Below are 21743 nucleotides of genomic sequence, written 5' to 3'. Positions count from 1 at the left end.
CTTTTTAAACGGTAACTGTAACGGAATACAGTTACTCATATTTTCTATTTTAAATACGTAACGGCGGTACATGTATTCCGTTACTCCCCAACACTGACTGTAGATATATGATATTGACCAGCAAATAAACTTGACGATTTGCAAGCATTATCCTCTAACGCCAACCCTGTTTTAATAACATAATAATCCAATAATCTGTATTTTTGACTCAATTTCAGAGTAATTTTAGTAATTTGGAGGCACATAATTGAATCATATTAATGCGGGGATACAGATGTTGGTTCAGAATTTCTGTTTCTGTTGGGAGGAAGTGAAAGTTAAGTGAGACAGGTAAGTAAGGAGAAGTTATGATGTAATAACGTGCGAGACAGCAAAATCTCAGCAGGATTAATCATGGTGCACCACTAAAAACATTTCAGACAGTTTATTCCTTGGCAGGTTGCAACAATAAGAATTATACTTACATTCTAACCAACTTCACCACTCTGGAGGACCGCAAAGAACACCTGGACAGTTTGCGGCAGTATATTGACGAGTGCTTCAAGCATGTTGTTATGGGAAAACAAGGTAACAAGGTGCCGACTCCCTTCAGCAGCACATGAACACTGTCCTTGAAACAAAGCCACCTCGAAGACTCACCAGAGCCAGCTACAGCATTGTGGATATTTTAGCATCCATAGATAAAAAACTGTACAGCTTTGATGCACGTCTGGCCCTCCTGGAAATCCTCCGTTAAGATTTTCAGGCACTGTGTAAGTCCGTGGAGTTCTTGCTGCTGAAAACGCCAACCTCAAAGAAACTGTGAATTCCCTCACTCTCGGAAGAAAATAAAAAGAATCAAAGAAACTGTCATCAAGCTCCAGGCCTGCAGCATGAGGGACAGCTTGATGTTTTCGGGAATATCAGAGAAGGTAAAAGAAGACCTGGAAACAACGGTGAGTGATTTTATCCAGACTCACCTGAAACTCCTGGAGGACATAGTTAAAAACATCGCTTTTCATTGTGTCCATCGTTTGGGAAGTCGACGAGCTGAGCTACAATTATATACAGCCGTACAAGATAACAGATACACAGACACGCACAGACAACTTTAACATTCAACACTCCACCAGTTAGTTTAAACATGACCACACTGAGGTTTGTTACATGGAATCTATGTGGTGTTGGGCCAAGGGAAAACATGTATTTATATAATAATGACCTGCCAGGAATCACCTGGCTATGGACAACAGGAAAATTAATGTTCATATAAGAGATGAAGGGAAAATACTTGTATTAGTTGTTTCATTAACTAGAATAAAGAATTAAATCTTTACAACTACCTCACCATAAGAATATATAATTTACAACCTGAGAAAACTGAAATTAAATGAAGTAATTACTGAGGAAACACAGTCTCTGATGCAAAGTTGGTATTTGGAGAACTTTGAACATAAATCTAGAAAATTCCTTACAAACCAGTTAAAGCTAAAAAAAAGAAAAAAAAAAAAAGAAAAAGAAATTTATTCTATAAAGGATTCCACTGGGGAGATTCCTCATGACCCACAGCAAATAAATAAATATTTTAAAAACTTTTATGAAGCTTTATACTCATCACAGACTAATCCTTCTGATGCTGACATTTGGCCTTCTCTAGAACCTGTTTTTTCAGAATGGTCACTCAAATGCAGAACAAACAATCTTAATCCTTAAAGATAAACTTAGCCACCATTAGTCTACTTCTTAAACCAGAATAAGATCCTACACTCCTATCCAGCTGCCGCCCAATTTCACTTATAAATGCAGACCTTAAAATACTTTGCAAAATACTCCATTCATAATATATCCTTATCAAACAGGTTTTATCGAGGGTAGACACTCAGCCAATAATACACTTAGACTAATAATTCTAATAGACTATTGCTCTATCAGCAAGTTATAAACCACAGTGGTCTCTTCAGATGCAGAGAATGCATTTGACTGGGTAAACTGGAATTTTTTTATTAGCAGTATATAAATTTGGATTTGGTTCATTTTTCATAGACTGGATCAAAACACTGTGCAGCTTCCCAAAAGCTTGTGTTCATCCTACAGAGGGGCACCAGCCAGGTCAGTCTGCTTTTCACCTCGCTTTTTGTTATTTTTATGGAGCCACTAATGGCAGCAATCCAACAAAATATAGATATCAAAGGAGTTCAAGCTGAAAATACAGACCATAAGAAGCTGATGCTCTATGCTGATAATGTATAACTTTTCCTTAGGAACTCACAAACCTCGCTCATAAAGACAATCACACTTAAAGACAAGTTCACATCCCAGACTACCAGACTATTCTATCAACTGGGGTAAATCTGCAGATCATAATTCTGATTGCAAAAGCTGTCAGACTGGACAGCAGGATTTTTTAAAAAAAAAATCTGTTTATCTGACCAGCGCTACAAATTACAGCAGGGCACTCATTTCTGTCGTGCCAGTCATTACCATCGTACCTATTTTTAATCTTTAATAATACAGGCACAATTGCAGGTGGGTTATTTTTCAGGAATTTTGTTAGGAATTCAGGTAAGGACATGGAAATTGTCTTTATTAAAGCTGAACTGAAGCTGAAAAAGCTGTGGTTTCACAACTAGTCAAGATTTTTTTTAAACAGTTCATTTCAGGTTTTATAAGAACCCTAATTGTAAAATGTTTCAGATTTCATGTAGAAAGGTTTCAGAGGATATTTGACATATGGGGAATTTAGAGACTGTATTAGGGAGTTAAACTTATGAAACATTATATTTATGGACAAAAATTAATGTTGTATTGTTTTCCTGTTGTATTCTTTTTTTTACTTATGGTGTGAGAGACACTTTGCTGATAGGCTTACTTGTCTTCTCAGCTGAGGGTCACTGCAAATCAGTACAAGGTTGTTTGAACCCATTAACTCTATCCTATTGTAAAACACTTCTATTCTGAGCGGTTTGTGTCTGTCTTCTATTCTCAGCACTAGCGGTTTCTTCCAAGATGACAATACCCCACAGGGCACGAAGGGTCATTGGATGGTTTGATTAATATAAAAATAATGAGAAATACAGTGGGGCAAAAAAGTATTTAGTCAGCCACCGATTGTGCAAGTTCCCCCACCTAAAATGATGACAGAGGTCAGTAATTTGCACCAGAGGTACACTTCAACTGTGAGAGACAGAATGTGAAAGAAAAATCCATGAATCCACATGGTAGGATTTGTAAAGAATTTATTCGTAAATCAGGGTGGAAAATAAGTATTTGGTCAATAACAAAAATACAACTCAATACTTTGTAACAGAGGTGTGGACTCGAGTCACATGACTTGGACTCGAGTCAGACTCGAGTCATTAATTTTATGACTTTAGACTTGACTTGAAAAAATGTTCTAAGACTTGTGACTTGACTTGGACTTTTACACCAATGACTTGGGACTTGAATTGGACTTGAACCGGTTTACTTGAAAAGACTTGATATTTTACCCCAAATATAAAATTTAACATGCATATTATATATAGATTGAAAATGTGACGTCATTCACGGGTAGAACCGCAAAGGATTCTGGGAACTCGTGGCAAGCGGTACTAGCGCACGCAGGCTTTCAATTGAAATCAGTCACACAGCGATAAAAAGAAACACAAAAATGTCAAGAAGCTGTTGTATTATTAACTACAATAGCCGGTCGCATGACAGCCACGGGAAGCCGACGGGTAAAGAGATCGGTTGTTATCGGATTACGTCGTTGAAGAGAAATTGTTCGAGCCATGTTTCCGAAGTAACAAAGACGCGACTGGATTGCAGCCATTCAAAGATCAAATATAACGTCCCAGAACACTCCAGCTCACAGGTTAGTCTGCTCCAAGCATTTACACAAAGGTCAGTCTGCTGTTGTAGTTAACACGTCATTTTCATAACATAATTGGTGATATAGGTTACAAGCAAGTCTGGTGCTGAACAGAAATTGTTGCGCTATGCTCCTTTATTTATTGTGCATAAATAGTGAATTGTCCTGACACAATATTGCGTTTCGCTTCTGTTATTATGGTACATTGACAAAAACATATACTTTTATTCACAGAATAAAACAGTTTTGTATCACTAATTGTCCAGTACGATTACAGCATACAGTATTATTGTCACTGCTACATTTCTGTAAGGCGTACCAGAAATTATTTCCACTACTAATTAATTACCGTTAAGCTCAAAGGTTATATTAATAAACGGTTAACGAATGTGTATTTATGAAGACGATTTGTGAGACTGGTAAACTTATGATACGTACGATGGTCTTTACTTTCTACACGGTGCATTTCAAGGTCCTGTACCCATCCGTCGGTAAACTGTACCTGGGCTTGTTGCAGTGACCGGAAGTTACTAAACTTCACGAGTGTATGCACTCACTCCAAGAACCGTATGATTATAAATATGCATATAAATATGCTACGATGAGATAGCTGACTTCATCTAACTAGCAAATGTTGTCCAGGCTACGTTGGTGATGCAGTTTTTTTAATGTATATGATATTTTTGTCATGCGATTTTAAAGCCGGTGTTGTGCCAAAAAGTGATTGTCTGCCAAAAAGTGATTTCCAGTGTTTCTGTGTATTTTTTATGTGTAATATCTTTATGTATGTTCGTAAATAGACTTCGGTGAACAGGGGATACAAAGGGGTTACATAAAGAATTAAAAAATTATCTGTTTTTTAAGTATCTTTACAACTTGTACTTACATTATAACCAATCCGGTCCTTTATCCCCACTTAAAATATTTTTACAGAACTATTGTAATATTTGCTGCCATTTCTGCTGTCCTGTTGGGCAACTTACTCTTACAAAATACATTTTTAATGTTAATGAGATTTTTTTTACTGCATAAATAAAGGTTATATAAAAGTCGCTGCCAAAAACTGATTGCGGCTTGTATCTTGCTACACGAATGTTGTTTGTGGCTCAAGATGACTTTATGTCATCCATAAGGGATGCATTTGACATATGTTTAACATATTATAGCCCAACAAGTTACTTATAGCACTTTAAATATGAGCAATCGCTTTTTGGCAAATACCGGAAATCAGTTTTTGGCAGACAATCACTTTTTGGCACAACACCGGTCCTACAACCGCATCCAAGAATAACATGCACCTTATCTCAGAACTGTCGGTGAAAATTATTCTTGGAGCTAGGTTTAATTGAGCTGCATTTTAAAGAGGTGCAATTTCACAATTTGTGTATATTTTCTAAGTTCACTATTTTGTCATGTGTTGAGAAAAACACAGATTTAAAAATTACATGGTCTAATATTTACATTTAGCATAACTGCAACATACTTTTTTTTTTTTTTTTTTTTTAAAGACTCGAAAGGACTTGAAATTCAAAATTTCAGACTTGTGACTTGACTCGGACTTTTACACCAGTGACTTGAGACTCGACTCTGACTTGCCTGACATTACTTGAGACTTGACTTGAGACTTGAGGATAAAGACTTGAGACTTACTTGAGACTTGCAAAACAATGACTTGGTCCCACCTCTGCTTTGTAACATAACCTTTGTTGGCAATAACAGAGGTCAAACATTTACTATAGGTCTTTACCAGGTTTGCACACACAGTAGCTGGTATTTTGGCCCATTCCTCCATGCAGATCTTCTCGAGAGCAGTGATGTTTTGGGGCTGTCGCCGAGCAACACGGACTTTCAACTCCCGCCACAGATTTTCTATGGGGTTGAGGTCTGGAGACTGGCTAGGCCACTCCAGGACTTTCAAATGCTTCTTACGGAGCCACTCCTTTGTTGCCCGGGCGGTGTGTTTTGGATCATTGTCATGTTGGAAGACCCAGCCTCGTTTCATCTTCAAAGTTCTCACTGATGGAAGGAGGTTTTGGCTCAAAATCTCACGATACATGGCCCCATTCATTCTGTCCTTAACACGGATCAGTCGTCCTGTCCCCTTGGCAGAAAAACAGCCCCATAGCATGATGTTTCCACCCCCATGCTTCACAGTAGGTATGGTGTTCTTGGGATGCAACTCAGTATTCTTCTCCCTCCAAACACGACGAGTTGAGTTTATACCAAAAAGTTCTACTTTGGTTTCATCTGACCACATGACATTCTCCCAATCCTCTGCTGTATCATCCATGTGCTCTCTGGCAAACTTCAGACGGGCCTGGACATGCACTGGCTTCAGCAGCGGAACACGTCTGGCACTGCGGGATTTGATTCCCTGCCGTTGTAGTGTGTTACTGATGGTGACCTTTGTTACTTTGGTCCCAGCTCTCTGCAGGTCATTCACCAGGTCCCCCCATGTGGTTCTGGGATCTTTGCTCACCGTTCTCATGATCATTTTGACCCCACGGGATGAGATCTTGCGTGGAGCCCCAGATCGAGGGAGATTATCAGTGGTCTTGTATGTCTTCCATTTTCTGATGATTGCTCCCACAGTTGATTTTTTCACACCAAGCTGCTTGCCTATTGTAGATTCACTCTTCCCAGTCTGGTGCAGGTCTACAATACTTTTCCTGGTGTCCTTCGAAAGCTCTTTGGTCTTGGCCATGGCGGAGTTTGGAGTCTGACTGTTTGAGGCTGTGGACAGGTGTCTTTTATACAGATGATGAGTTCAAACAGGTGCCATTCATACAGGTAACGAGTGGGGGACAGAAAAGCTTCTTACAGAAGACGTTACAGGTCTGTGAGAGCCAGAGATTTTCCTTGTTTGAGGTGACCAAATACTTATTTTCCACCCTAATTTACGAATAAATTCTTTACAAATCCTACCATGTGGATTCATCGATTTTTTTTCACATTCTGTCTCTCACAGTTGAAGTGTACCTCTGGTGCAAATTACTGACCTCTGTCATCATTTTAAGTGGGGGAACTTGCACAATCGGTGGCTGACTAAATACTTTTTTGCCCCACTGTACATTGAAAGAGCATATATTTCACAATATTTTCACACTCATCAAACCATGAATGGTTTGATGAGTGTGAAAATGATGTGTAAATAAAAGGCCATACCGATTCACATCATTTTCATACTCATTAAATAACTCAGTGATCCTGATTGTTCCCTATGGACTGAAACATCTGCAGTGATTCCATCCTCTACGAGGGAAAATGAACCTAAGCCATACAAGCAAAATGCCACCATGAACCTAACCAGTACAGTCTCATCTCAGTTTTCAAAATGATCATGACTTTTAATGTATTTACTAGTGTTTCTAGAAACGAATGAATTTGGACACGAATTTTCCAACAGCGTTTTTCTTTTTTTGTCCCAGACAAGACTTTTCAAGTTGTTGTTGTCATATGTACAGTTTAGTGCAATAAAGAAATAAATCCAATTTAAAAGGTTAAAAAAATCCACAGTGGGATGCCGAATGAATAGTTTGTCTGCTTGCACCAACGTTAGAGTGCTACATGTGAAGGAAGAATATTGTGCAGAATGTCTGTGAAGGTTGTCAGTCATCGTAGATCATCGTAGGTCTGGACTTCTTTAAAGGCTTCTTTAAAGAAGTCCAGACGCTTTTCTTTCCAAGCTCCTTAGACAATGTCGTGCAGCGTTTAGCGAGGACTTTTAATGTTTGAGAAGAATTACCAGGTGACTAGGAAAGTAAAGCTGAAATGGCCAAGTAAAATGCCAGTAAGATGGTCTATCCTTTAGACATGGGTAAGAGGACAAGGAGACTTGGTGGTGGAATGAGGAAGGACAAGGAAGGTAAACATTAGAAGAAAGAGTTTGACAAAGAAAAAGTGGGATAGTTAGGTAGATGAAGAAAGTACACAGGAGTACCGGGAGGCTAGGCATAGAACAAAGAGAGGGTGGAAAAGGAAAAGCCTTATACTGAGTTTTATGTGAGTGTGGAAATTAAAGAAGAAGAAAAGGACACATAGAGGGATCAAGCTGGAACGGATGTGCAGCAGGTTAGGCTGATTAAAGATGGAGACTGAATTGTATTACTCTTCTTTTCTATCAAATGTAATTTTATTTATATAGCAACAAATAACAAGCAGTTGATGGAATAATGAATGAATAATGATCATTAATATTTTGCATATGAATAATCAACAAACTGACCTCACAGCCTATTGTTCGCCAATGGTGCTAGTTTCAGTCATTATGCAAATGTACTGTTTAAAAGGTTGGGAAAACCTGCAGTCATCCGAGACTGAAGAAGTGATGAAACGTTTCTCCCACTGAAAACGCTACATCCAGATTAACAGAATCAACTTTTTGGGATTTTTTTACCTGGGTGACTGAGCGTATATTAAGACAATACATCCATAAGTATTCTCTATGTCTCGTCCTCTGTTCCTATTGCCTGGAAACTCCATATTCAACATCCTCTGTTTAATGTATTCACTATCCCTCCTCTGCACATATCCTCTCCTTTATCTCCCGTTGTAAGCCCTCGAGATAACCAATCAGAAAAATCCAGGTAGATTAGACGTTTCTAAATTACTCAGACTAGCTAGTATTGCACCAACAACCATGTCATCTTTAAAGTTTTCCCTCACCTTTTTTTCCTGATCTGATGCTCTGTTTAAACTTCAGCAGGTTGTTGCATTTATATTTAAGATTCCTTCAGTATAAGTCTTTTTCTTTTTTTTTGTTAGTGTAAGCCCATGTGTGGCTTAATATTTCCCCACAATACCGCATTACTCAAATCCAGTTTCAGTCTTCAACTATGTTAATCTACAATGTCTATAAAAGCTGATTTTTTGATACATACATATTCAGTCTTTATCACATTATACAGAGATCAGACTAAGGCAGTAATAAATTCATGAACTCCACTAGAGCTGCATAGAGAGGGATAAGGTTAAAGCCTGAGTGAGGAATGGTATCTGAACAAAGCAGATTTGCTGCACTGGAAAGGAGTCTGTGAAATTACTTATTCACCACATTTCACCCAATGACATCCTCCTCCAGTCATAAACACGCCCAAGTCACTCTCAAATCCAATTGGCAATACAGCATAATATTACTAACTCCACATGAATTTTAATTTTCTTTCACCAGATAAGTTATACCATACCAAGACAGTAAAAATGAGCATTATAGAATTATTCATCATGCACGATCCCCTGTGCACAGAAACACACATCTCAGATTCCCATTTAGCTTAGATGGGAGTACCTTTATTAATTTCACCTCCCCCTGAAATCCAATTACTGACACTGTGGAACTGTAGAAAGCATTGTTGACTGATCACGGCAGGTAAGTCTCTTGCTGATTGCTTTTCATTTTGTTGAACAAATTTATGATTCTTTCATTCTTATAAAGCCACACATTACATTATGCTGGTTTTCCTTGTGCCTGCTCTTTAGACCGCAATTAACGCAGAAGGTTTCATTGAAAATAAAGGAGACAAATGTCAGAACAAATACAATGCTGCTGCCAAATTGTCAGCAAATTACCCAAAAAAGTTGTTTTAGCACTGCGCCCACCATTTCTTATCAGGTTGAATTAATTGTAGCTGTACTTCAAAAATCAGAACACTGAGGGCCAGATACATAATACTCAGATGTTATGTACTCACAAATCTGTGCATCCACAAAGGCAGACATGTGAAGAATCATTCTTTTTCTCAAATTTTGAAAGCTGTGTGTGTACATAATTGTCTTTTTTACAAATCCCCATCATGCTACCTAATTTTGGTATCAGACATTAGGATACACTAATGGGCATGAATGTCATAGTAACTTTGGACTTTTAATTCATTCTTAGAACTGTTCTTCTTCCACAATGTAACGATTGTACAGCATACATTTTTAACAACTTCAAAAAACAAGGACGTTGCAAGCTGCACCTTAACCAGACACTTCTGGTAGCCACCAACAAGCTTCTAGCATATATCTGACTGGATATTTGGTTTTTAAATTGGTTGATTTCCTAGCACAAAACTGACATTTAAGGAAAGTCCAAAAATTTCCAAAGGCGTTGAGGCTGGGACATTGGGAAGGTAATTCCAGAAGCTTAATGTTTTAGCGGAATGCTTGCTTTATCTATTCTAAAACCTGTTTTCATCTGTGTTTGTCCTGTTGGAACATCCAACTATGTCCAAGTTCCAACTGTCTATCTGTTGATTTGAGGTGAAGTTAAAGAGTTTGGAGGTGGCCCTCCTCCTTCATTATTCCATCAATGTACCAGTACCGCTGGCTGCAAAACAGCCCCAGACTATGATTCTACCATCACAGTATTTTGCAGCTTCTATGGTGTTTTTGGGTTTACAAGCCCTTCTTCATCTCTTTAAAAAATATTGCTTGTTATTGTGGCCAAATAGCTCAATCTTTGTCTCATTTGGCTTGTCAGCTTAGCAGCTGCAGATTTCAGTCATGCTTGAAGGTGTCAGTTTTGTAGCAGGAGCTTCTTTCTTGGTCAGCACAGTCTTAGTCTATGGTGATAACTTCACTCACTTCACTGTGAACAGTGATGCTGGCATTCCAGTATTTTCTAGTTCATGGCAGGCTTGAGCCTTGGTGGTTCCCAGGCTGTTTATGAACAGTGTTTCAGCATGGTCCTCTAACAATACCAGAGCAGACATTCTTATGCCCAGTCATTGCACACAGCTACAGCTTTGTATACAACCATAATTATCCCTCCATAAATACAACACAAAGAATAATAACATGTTTGTTGAATTCCATTCACATTCAAATAAATGACAGTTTGTGATGCATAACTGTACAGATTAAAATAAATGTGGGTGTTATCTCCAATTCACCACATATTTATATGTATATGCATATAGTATGATGTATGTGGGAGGCACTCACATTCTCAGTGCAGATTCATCTCTACTAAAAAATAGTTATGCATGTAATTGTCATCATGTCATTGTGAAATGACATGATGTTATGTGCGTATGAGTGTATGTGGATTAGGATATGATCAAGTCAACCAGCAACCCTGAAAGGGATAAGTGAACGGATGGATGGCAGCTTTAGCTTAACTCTGCAAGAGAGAACAGATTCTCAGAGGACATGAGTATTCTGGGAAGTAAACTATGGCCAAAGTAGTTAAAAGTTTATATAATTTTTACCAACCCATCTTAGTGCTGGATAAAGTGTGAGCTCCAATATTAGAAAAGATCAAGATTAAAACTCAAGAAGTTTTAAAGATTGCCATGATTTTTTGAAATTGATTAAGGCAATGGGTTGAGGGTGTATTGAGTTAAGGTTTCAAGTGAAATATATAAACCACTGATATATGAATCTCTCTTCTAAAAACAGATAAAACATAAAGAGAGAGATAAATCTAACAAAATGCAATTTCCTCTTTTAGAAATCTGCTTCTTTAAAATTATGTGAAGATCAGACGAGCTTGTCTTGATTCTCTCAAAACCATGATGAGATCTGTTTGAGTTTTAAAAGAACATGGAAGCATTTGGACTTCTTTAAGTTGCTTGAAGACATTTCACCTCTCATCCAAGAAGCTTTTTCAGTTCTAGGGTCAAATGGCAGAGAATCCCAGATTTAAGCCCTGTGGGAATGCCCCCCCCCCACCCAAGAGGGACAATGGACCCCCTAATGATCCTCTACCTAATCACATCAGCCAAGGTGTGAAAATGGGTGTAGGTAACAATCAGGGTGAGGTCATTGTGAAACCTAGCCCCACCCTATCATGTGATTTCCTGAGGTCAAATGGCCCAGGATGTGAGTGGGCGTTAAGGCGTCTGGGAAGGGATCTCAGAACTGGATTGGATTACTAACAAGAAAATGCGGTGTGGTCGCGTTACTATTTTTCAACAAACAGACGGTTGAGGCTGTGTTCATCTTACCGCACCTTATGTCAGTTGCACGGAAGTAGCTGTAAGTAATCTGGGCGCTACAGCTTTAAGCAGCTGCGTGCGCTCCCGCGGGCAGCACAACACCTGAAGCTAAGGGGGCAAAACAATCGCATGAGTGCTGCTGTTGGACTGAGGAAGAATAAAGCAGTCATGGTAAGCCAATTACACGACTACTTTAAGATGACAAACCAACAAGGTGATATATACCAGTTTTTGAATTGTGTTGATAAGCCACGTAAAACCAGAGTCATGATAAACAATATATACGCACCATTTTTTCCTGAATAGTTTCGTCACTTTTTACGGCTAAGGACAGCGCTAGCAAGCACTCTCTGCTTATGACCAAAAAATAAAAAAAAACAAAACAAAAAACAGCCCGTTCGTTTTGGTGGAAAAATGCACCATGTCGACCAATCAAAAAATGATATGGCAACATGACATTTGGTTGTTTAGGTAGAGGGGGAAGTTTTAGGAGTGATGGCGCGAGAGAGAGTAAGACAGCAGAAAAAGAGAGAGCAAGTTTTGAGATGTGAGAGATTTGTGACGTTTAGCGTGTTTGGAGTGTGTAGTTAATGTGTTGTCTTGTGTAGTTAGTGTGTAGTGTTGTGGATAGTTTTGTGTTGTGTGTCAGAACAATGAGGCGACTGCTGTCTCCAGGTTGAAACAGGAGTGATACACCTGCTGCTGTCAGACTTGCAGGTATCAGGCTGTGATGTTCTCCTTTATAGTGGACAGAAATTATTTTTTTGGAGTGGCACAAATAATTTGTGTGGCATCATATTGAATGCAGAACAGCTGATTGTTCTGTAAATAGTTTGAAATGGTTATTAAAAAAGGAGTAAAAGGTAAATGGCTGCTAATAACTTTGTTGTTTGCAAAACTTGTGAATATGATTTTAAAATTGACAATTTATATTTGCATTTAAAGTTATGAAATATGATTCAATAAACGTGTTTGTGGTTGTTACAGTAAAAATTATAACTTTTTCTACTCCGATTTAATGTTTTTTGTCTGATTTTAGATCAATTGTGTTAATACAGTATGTCAAAATGAAAACATAACTGTAAATTCAGACATGTGAGCTTGTACTAAAAGGGATGATACCAAACAAGGCAAATAAACAGTTTTTAAAGGTGAAATGTGGAGGGAAAATCAAATGTAGAAGAAGTAGTAGTAACTATAATTAATTACTTTTTCAAAGTAACTTCTCAACACTGTCAAGAACACAGAGTGATTTTAACGCTGAGTGCATGCCGACCCCGGCCCAGCAACCAAACCCTGACCTTGAACACGTAACAAAGGCAGTGACAAACAGTCAGGCCTCAGCCTGTTTTTATCTGTTCATGTCTCTAAAGTAGCATCGCTGTGGCCATCTGACAGCTAAACCTGGCTTGGATTATGCAACAAGATAATCCCAAGCACAACAACAAAATGGCTGAAAAAGAAAAAAAATCAACATGTTGCAAAGGCCTAGTCAAAGTCCAGGCTGCAACCTGACTGAAATGCTGTGACAGGACCTAAACAGAGGTGTGTATAAACAAATGCCTGCAAACCTCAAGAAACTGAAGCAAAGTTTTAGAGAAGAGTGGCCCAGAATTCCTCCACAATGATATGAGAAACTGATAAGGTCATACAAAAATGATTACATCAAGTATTTCCTGTTAAGTTCTACAAACTATTCAGTTGTGGCATGTAGCTTTTCACAGGACTACACAGAAATCTGTGAAAAGTAATTTCTTTACTGTACCTTTTGTGCAGTATTTATGTCATATTGGGATATTTAAAAAATTATAAAATGTTAATTGGTGTGAGTGATATACAGGATATGCGGTGAGTTTGTAGCTCTTTCTGTGTTTATCTGGGTATCCCCACTTGCGAAGTTAAGTTATTTGGAAACTCTAAAGATGTATTCTGGTCTGAGGGGTGATTTTTCAAGTTGTATCACTAACTATTATCTGCTTCAGCCAATTCCACAAATCCAAAACAGAGAGAGACTTGTATTATTGTTACAGTTTTATCATTTTTTCGTGAGTAGATGATAAAGCATAAAAAAAAAAAAACACAATACAACCCCCCCCCCCCCAATCACAACACTTTCACCAATGTGGAAACATGGCATGCTGCTAATAGTTATGGGATTATTATATTTCAAAAGGACAGCTTAGCAAACACCCTGGATGCACATCAGGCATGCGAACATCTCCTGTCAAACAGCTTAACAAAACAGACAGCAGTGCTGCCAGATGTTCTTTAACACCAACGTAGCCCTTCACTCATTAAGCTTGTTAGTCTGGACCTGCTCCTGTTTTTGGCATCGTGTTCATACCTAAATACCCAATATGTATGTATGTATGTATGTATGTATGTATGTATGTATGTATGTATCTATCTATCTATCTATCTATCTATCTATCTATCTATCTATCTATCTATCTATCTATCTATCTATCTATCCAATTGTCAAATTTATAATATACTTCAATAAAATATAATATTTACAATATAATATAATTTATATACTAAAATATTTAAAATCTTAACAGACATGTGGTGCAAGAAAAGAATGTCCATAAATGCATTCAGCCACACAACACTACGAGTGGAAGATATAAATACTACTAAGTGTATACTGTCAAATATAAACCCTGTCAGATGTTTTTATTGTTGGAAAGTTAATTAATAATTCACACATGCCTCAGACAGAATGTCACCTTCAACACATTCAGTTTACTCTACTGAAAGAGGAAAAACACGTTTTGGATTTGTGGTGTAAAAACAATGTAAAAGAACCTATATGAGAATGATGCTGTTATCCCCCCGTTTTTAAATCTCATGAACAGAGGGCACCAAAGGACTTTTGAAAGCGGGAGTGAGGAAACTTTATGAACTTTTAAACTTTTATAGGAACCACAACACTGTCTTACTCAGCAACTTTCTCAAGGGCATTTTAGTCAACCAGACCCTGCAAAAAACTTTAAATGCACTACTGGCCAACATAAAACTTCACTTTGGGGACCAGAAGTGGGTCAAACACAGCAAAGCAAGCCTGGTTTATGGGAACCCTATGTGAAGCTGTATACAATACTGCAGGACGTTTAAAATTACTAGGATCCTGTGACACATTACATTTGAAGCTCTGGCTTTTACTGGAAGCCATCAGCGACACAACATCTTGTTATAATAGCTGCACAGATGTTTTTTTTGGTTTGTTTTTTGCTTTGTACTTTCATTCTCTAACAACTTGTGAAGTGCAGAAGTAAAAATTAAACTGATTATTGCATATATTGTCATTACAAAAGCAATGTAATAGCATTTCCAGCGTTAGAGCAATGAAACCATGAATGTTTTCATTTTAGCAGCATAATTTCATCACAAACTGAAAAGCTGCGTAACTGTTAATGCTTACTGGAAATGTTCTCATATCCTAAATAACGTATTGAGGGAATGAGGAAATAGCACCTGTGGGTAAATTAGCAAACAGTCATGGTAACCATGCTAGAGATGTGAAAACACAGGGTGCTTTTATGCAGATGTACACCGCTCAAAAAGTATTAAAGGAACACTTTGAAAACACATCAGATCTCAATGGAAAAAATACCATCATGCTGGATGTCTACACTGATATGGACTGGCCATAGCAGTGTTAGGAATGGAAAGAGCATTGGGCTCTTGCAGTGCTTAACATGATCCTCTTTAATCAAAGGAGCAGAGACCGGTCCTGCTGATGGGTTAAGGGTCTTCCTCTAGATTAACTGCTTGTCTCCTGGAATCCCTTCCATGCTCTCTACACTGTGCTGAGAGATGGATAGCCAAATGCAAAACTAATAGAAAAAAACATTCAGAAAAGATGTAAAAACCATTCCTATTTTGGCAGTTGTCTCATTGTTGCCCTTTTAGTGTACGTGTTGTTAATTTTACCAACACAAAAGCAGCTGAAAGTGATTAATAACCCCTTCTGTTACTTACCACACCAGATCAATATCCCACAGGTTTCACTGACTTGAGAGCAGACTCTACACTAATTAAAAATGTTCCTTTACTTCTTTTTTTGTGCAGTGTATGAACCCCAATTTTTATGCAGACTCTAATAATTAGATCATAACCTTATGTAGTTGTTAATTGCCATGGTTGTATGCACAGCTGAGACTATTTATAAATCACAGCTACAAACAAACTCCATGACATCATCAGTCCATTTTGATGGTTGTAGTGGTGAAAAAAACAATAAAGGGAAGTGATTTACATATTAGAATATAAATGGAGCAAAGCTGGGAAGGTAGTTTAGGCAGACAAATCAAACTGAATGCAATATGTATCATTTATTTAAAGCTTCATTTCTAATTTCTCTATATAAAATGCCAGTATTGCTGTGGCCCTGCGTAGCTTCGTGCTGTTCAAATTCCTCATTCAATGCAGCATCTACCTGTAATCTCAGAGGGGATGTTTACTCATCATTACCTAATTTTAGGTGATATATTCACAGGGAGAGATGAAAACAAAACCTAGATGCCAAACTCTAAGTTTATTCTCCTGCTGTAATAAATCAATCTTTTCTAAGGTGAGTTGTCTGACAACTCTAATAGAGGAAGTCACAAAAGTTCTCACAACAATACTTAATGGAAAGCCATACACTGTCAGACATTTTCTGGCAAATGCATAAAAAATAAACTGGGGGGGGGGGGTCTTCATCTTGGGATGAAGGTCCTGTACCAAAAATAGGACCATGCTCAGTATACCAAGGCTTTCAGAACACTTCTCAGTTGGAAGCATACAATATTTACTCTTCTGCCTCATGGCTTTGTAGCCTGTTAACATGCATTCCATGCTCTCTTGGGAAAATATATTTTTGTCTCCAGTGAACTTCAAATAATTTAGAAGGATAGCATTTAGCTGATTCACTTTAATTCTCTCTATATAAACTCTCTATATAATCTATATAGAGAGTTTAATCGCTTAGAGTAATTTATTTTACAGTACTTCCATTTTAGTACCATTTCCTTTCAGTAGCTGTCATCATATTTGTTTTGTGATGCAGTATTTAAAAGGAAATCCCAGTATTGTAAATTTCTTACTGTGTTTGATCTGATTCTGTATATTGCATTCATACTAATACAGCCTCTCTGCCTTGTTCCATAGTTTCTCTGGTTTTCTCCTGAATGATTCATGGAATTCATGGTACACATGTAAATGTGCATGCATTCTTCCATGGTACTATTTAAATCATTAGTCCTAAATTCTGAACATGACCAAGCTTGATTTCCATTCCCACCTTTCACCTTGAATGGATGTTCTACCTTAAGTCATTATTTGCCTGTAGAATCACTGTTGGACCTCAAGTTATTACACATCACACCCTGACTTCACCTAATCTGAAACTGAGTCACTCAGTAGAGATGTGGAAATGCATTTTTCATTGGCACAGAGTCAGAGGAATCACAAACAGAAGGAACAAAAAATATAATGGAGACTATCAATTCAGTCCCTGTCAGAAAATAAAGTCACCAGTGTGCCAAGAAGAGAAAAAAGTTCAGTCCATTATACATAGCTGAAGTTATTTAAACTCACCAGCACCTTTGTTAAGTTCACTTGCTCAACTGTACATTCAGGCAAATATCTAAACAAAAAAAATCAATGCACCTAGACATGCAGATGTGGTCAGGTTAATCTGCTCAAGTTCAAACCGAGTCAGAATGAGAAAGAAAGGTGATAGAAACAATCAGGATAGAACGGATGGGCTGAGCCAGCTAAAAACAGGAAACTGAGGCCACAACTCACACCTACTGGTAAAACATTGCCTGGTCTAATGAACATTAAGTTCTTCTGTGATATTTGGATAGTAAGGTCAAAATTTGGCAGAAACAACATGGAAACATCTAAGAATAGTAAATGAATGATAAGAAAGAAAACTACAAATTGCAAATTAAATAGTGTGGTTAATAATAAAAGACTGGAAAAATGTGTGATGTTAGTGGATGATCTCAAAATTTTCTATCTATTTTCCTTTACAGCTTATTCTGCTCAGGTTGGTGGAGGTCCTCACAGCTGCCATGGGGCTAGAGGCATGGTACACCTAACACAGAGAAAGCTTCACACCTATGGCCACACAGAAAGGTCCCAGCCAGCTGCTAGATTAAAACCCAGGATACCCTTGCCGTGGGACAACAGTGGTAAATGCACTACGGAGTCTCATCTCACAGCTAATTAGGTTAATTGGCAACCGGTCTGTAGCATGATTAGGTATAAAAACAGCATCATTGACAGGGTCTGTACTCACCATCTTGCCATTGTTCTGTGCCTGATTGCCTCTCACACTTATGTGTCGTCTTGAGTCCCAATTGCTGTTCTGATTCCTGATTGCTCCTGTTTCCACTGCCTGCCTGCCTGCCTGGCAACCTGCCATCCTGCAGTAAGCTTCCTGCCTGTTTGCATCTTCCTTCCTGTCCTTGCACAAAATGTAACATAATGTAAAATAAAATAAAATAAAATAATCAGTGCTTGTGCCTCCAGTGAGAGAAGAAAAATGTGTACAAGAAAAGAAGATGTGAGTATAGTTATGTGGTTTATTTAGAGACAGATCTTAATTTAAAAAGCAAAGCATTCAAGTGAAAGGAGCTCGAACTGTTGTGGTGTTACCACATATTCCAATATCTGACAGCAGACCACTTTCATTCAATACGAATCTAATTAACATTTTTTGCAAAATACTAGTTAATAATAATAATTATTATTATTATTACCTCACATGTCTCACTATTATTTGGGAGCCAAGTTTTGAGATACTTAACTATGATAATTAACATTCTCTGCCAACCGTGCTGATTTTTAAACAGTGCTTTGTAAGATATAATATCAAAACATGTTGTCAAAGAAGCTTGCAAAGAAAAGCGTCTGAACTTCTTTAAGTTACTTGAAGACTTGAAGAGGTGCATTTCAGACCCAGCAACACGCTCAGACAAAAACTGGTTCACCTGAAAGACAAAACGCCAAAACACAGACTTAAGAATGTGGTGTATGCTGTACAGTGCAGCGAGGAATGCCCAGACCTAAAGGACACTCTTTCGAGGATGCCAATGTTCACATTTTGGACAGAGAGGACAGATGGTTTGAAAGAGGAGTGAAAGAAGCCCTCTATGTCCACTGTGAGCGACCATCTTTGAACAGAGGCGGTGGTTTACGACACCAACTCTCTGCCATCTATAATCCAGTTTTGAGATCCCTTCCCAGACATCTTAACGCCCACTCACATCCTGGGCCATCTAATCTCAGGAATTTGCATGATAAGGTGGGGCCAGGTTTCACAATGAGCTCACCCGAAACTCTGGCTGATTGGGACCCACACCCAGTTTCACACCTTGGCTCAGGCGATTAGAGGATCATCAGGGGGTCCTTTTGTCCCTCTGTGGGGGGATACTCCCACTAGGTTCATATCTGGGACTCTCCACCATTTGACCTTAGAACTGAAGAAGCTTCTCGGATGAGAGGTGAAACGTCTTCAAGCAACTTAAAGAAGTCCAGACGCTTTTCTTTGCAAGCTCATTTGACTACAATGACCTGGATGACTGAGAACCTTCACAGACATCAAAACATGGTTTTGTTGTTTTATATAACTAGTGGATAACTTATTTCTACTGATATTGTAATGAATAACTTATTGTTCTTAAAACATTTAATTTCCTAGTTAAAGAAAGCTTTCATTTCCCTGATGTAACCCATTCTATAAAAAAATTATTAGAACTGTAGTTTAAACTTGAACGGGGGGAGAAATCTCTCCCCCTGATAGGTCATGTTTCCCTCCAAGGTATACAACAGCAACTTAGCTCAGTTTGTGATACAGCGAATGCGAGAGGAATGCAGTCAAGAAATAGGAAATGTAAACGCCCAATGAAGAACAGTAATCTGAAACTTGCAAGAGAGGCTTTAATGTGGTAAATTGCCCCAAGTACAGTATTTTTTACTGCATGCAATCCTGCTGTGGAATTTAAAGAAAGTGTGTGGGTATACATAAACATCTCCATAACTGGTTAAGCAAAATCCAGAAAAACACAACACAGATAAACATCAGATTACACACAAACATCATAAAATACCCATGAGGCCCACTCTGCACTGCATGCAACCTGGTTCACGTGGTATTTTATGTTCATTATTTTGTGTCAGGAATTTACACTTATTTGCTCCATTAAATATTTAATCTATGACATTTGAAATTTCTCCCAGTGAAGAAATTTAGCATGGTTGGAATTTTCTTTTACCTAAATTATATTTAGGGACCATTAACTACTTATCATCCAACATTCCAGCTAAAGTAATATGTTTTAGTATGTTCCTACATACCGCCATACCACCAGTAAGACTTTATAGAATTCCTTTCACAGACCCTCTCTGTCAGGTTAAACTGATCTGCAAAATTTGTGCAGAGCAAGTTTAAGCTTGGGGCAAGGTAATAGATGTCAATGAGAGACAAAATCATGTATTTATTTAGCATGTGAGTGAGAGGTGTTAAGACTAGTCTTGAGAAATGTAAAATTTAGCTGTCAAGACTGTAAAGTCGTCGCCATCTCTCCAGTCTAATGTTGTGGTGATTGTGGCAGGATCCTGCAGCTCCTTGCGTGTTATAGGATGGAAATCGTATCAGATTTCCATCACCGAGTGTACTGAGGGCTTTTGATACTGAGTGCTTGCAGAAGGGAATATTAAGAAAAGTTGTTTGAAATGTCAAAACAAGTCAGAAGTGTTTTAATTAAAAGTTCAGCTGGCATACTGTGGCATTATTGTGAAGCTAGAAATTGTTTTTTCTTTTCTTTTGAGAATTATTTATGTATTGTATCCAAAGACAAATGTATCTGCTGTTGGCATTTGTTGACAGTGGGCATTATTTTCAGTTAACTTCACCTATTGGCAGATCTTCTTTGTATTACAGTTGTGTAGAAGGGCATTTGTTCTTAAAAATCCAAATAGGCTCTGGAGTAAACTTATGAAAATAGCAAGAGGCAAGTTTGGCACTTATTTGACTGTCTTTTTCTCCTTTTTTTTCTTTCCAAATTACTATGTTAGAGAAGCATAAATCAGATTTTTTTATTCATCTCTGATCCCACTGAATTGATTGCCACAGTGCTTGTCAGACTCGCAGCTTGTATATCTCACAGTACAGCTATTAGGATTAAATGCAAAGTGCAGAGAATTAAGGACAAATTCCCTTGTCTATATAGAGTTTAGGAATCAAAATGTATTCTGGGTAGTCTATGTTGTTGTGTATGTAAAATCAAACAAATACAGAAGCCAACAGGTAATAAGGAGGAAAACACACTAATGAGCACTGAAAAATAACACATAAATGACCTGTGAGAAAGTCAGCAACATGAAACGGTACAGAAAGAAGCTAAACAGCGAGGGTGCTTGACCCGTAAGAACTTTTTTTTTTTTTTTTTAGGAGCTACTGATGCTTAAGTTACCTGACCTCTTCTTTCCTCAGTAACTTCTTAACATGGTGCTTACCAAAAAGCACCATGTTAAGAAGTACAGTATTTGAGCACTAGGAACCCAGTCATACGCTCTCAGCCACTGAACCATGGCTCTGTGATACATGCAGATAAACTTTTTTTGCTCTTACCCTGCAAAAACACTTAATATTTAATGCTCAACTATATTCTTTTTTTTCTTTTTCAGTTATGTTCTTAAGTTTATATTTTTATAGCAAGCAGAAATGCATACACACTTTTTACACACACAGTTTTGCTTAGAAGTTGCAGTAAGCTGCAGGAGATATTTTATTTCAAGCTAACATGAAAACAATCATGGAAAAGTGTTTAAACAGACATTATTAACACATTTACATGTATATACATATTAGATCCCTAGCTTAATCGATTCTGACGATTAAGAACACTGGAATAAAGTTTTTGCTCACTACCAACTTTGTGGCTTTAAATGTATTTTCTCCCCCTGCTGGTAATGCAACTTCTGCATGCGTGTAC

The 21743-nt window shown here is 37.9% G+C and overlaps 1 long non-coding RNA gene across 1 annotated transcript in view; it reads left to right on the top strand.

Annotated features, from left to right (window-relative positions):
* LOC146583666 (uncharacterized) overlaps positions 1-17984 on the top strand; it is a 58944-nt gene extending 40960 nt beyond the window's left edge. The window contains exon 3 of the long non-coding RNA XR_014893174.1: positions 17778-17984. This is a non-coding gene — a long non-coding RNA (uncharacterized LOC146583666). The remainder of the gene's footprint in view (positions 1-17777) is intronic.
* Positions 17985-21743: the final 3759 nt, after the last annotated feature.

The sequence above is a fragment of the Mchenga conophoros genome, linkage group LG1, assembly GCF_057382185.1.
Source record: "Mchenga conophoros isolate Kocher_MC1m ecotype Shallow Benthic linkage group LG1, M_conophoros_male_GT1.1, whole genome shotgun sequence".
NCBI lineage: Eukaryota > Metazoa > Chordata > Actinopteri > Cichliformes > Cichlidae > Mchenga > Mchenga conophoros.
This window is presented reverse-complemented; position numbering and strand designations above follow the sequence as displayed.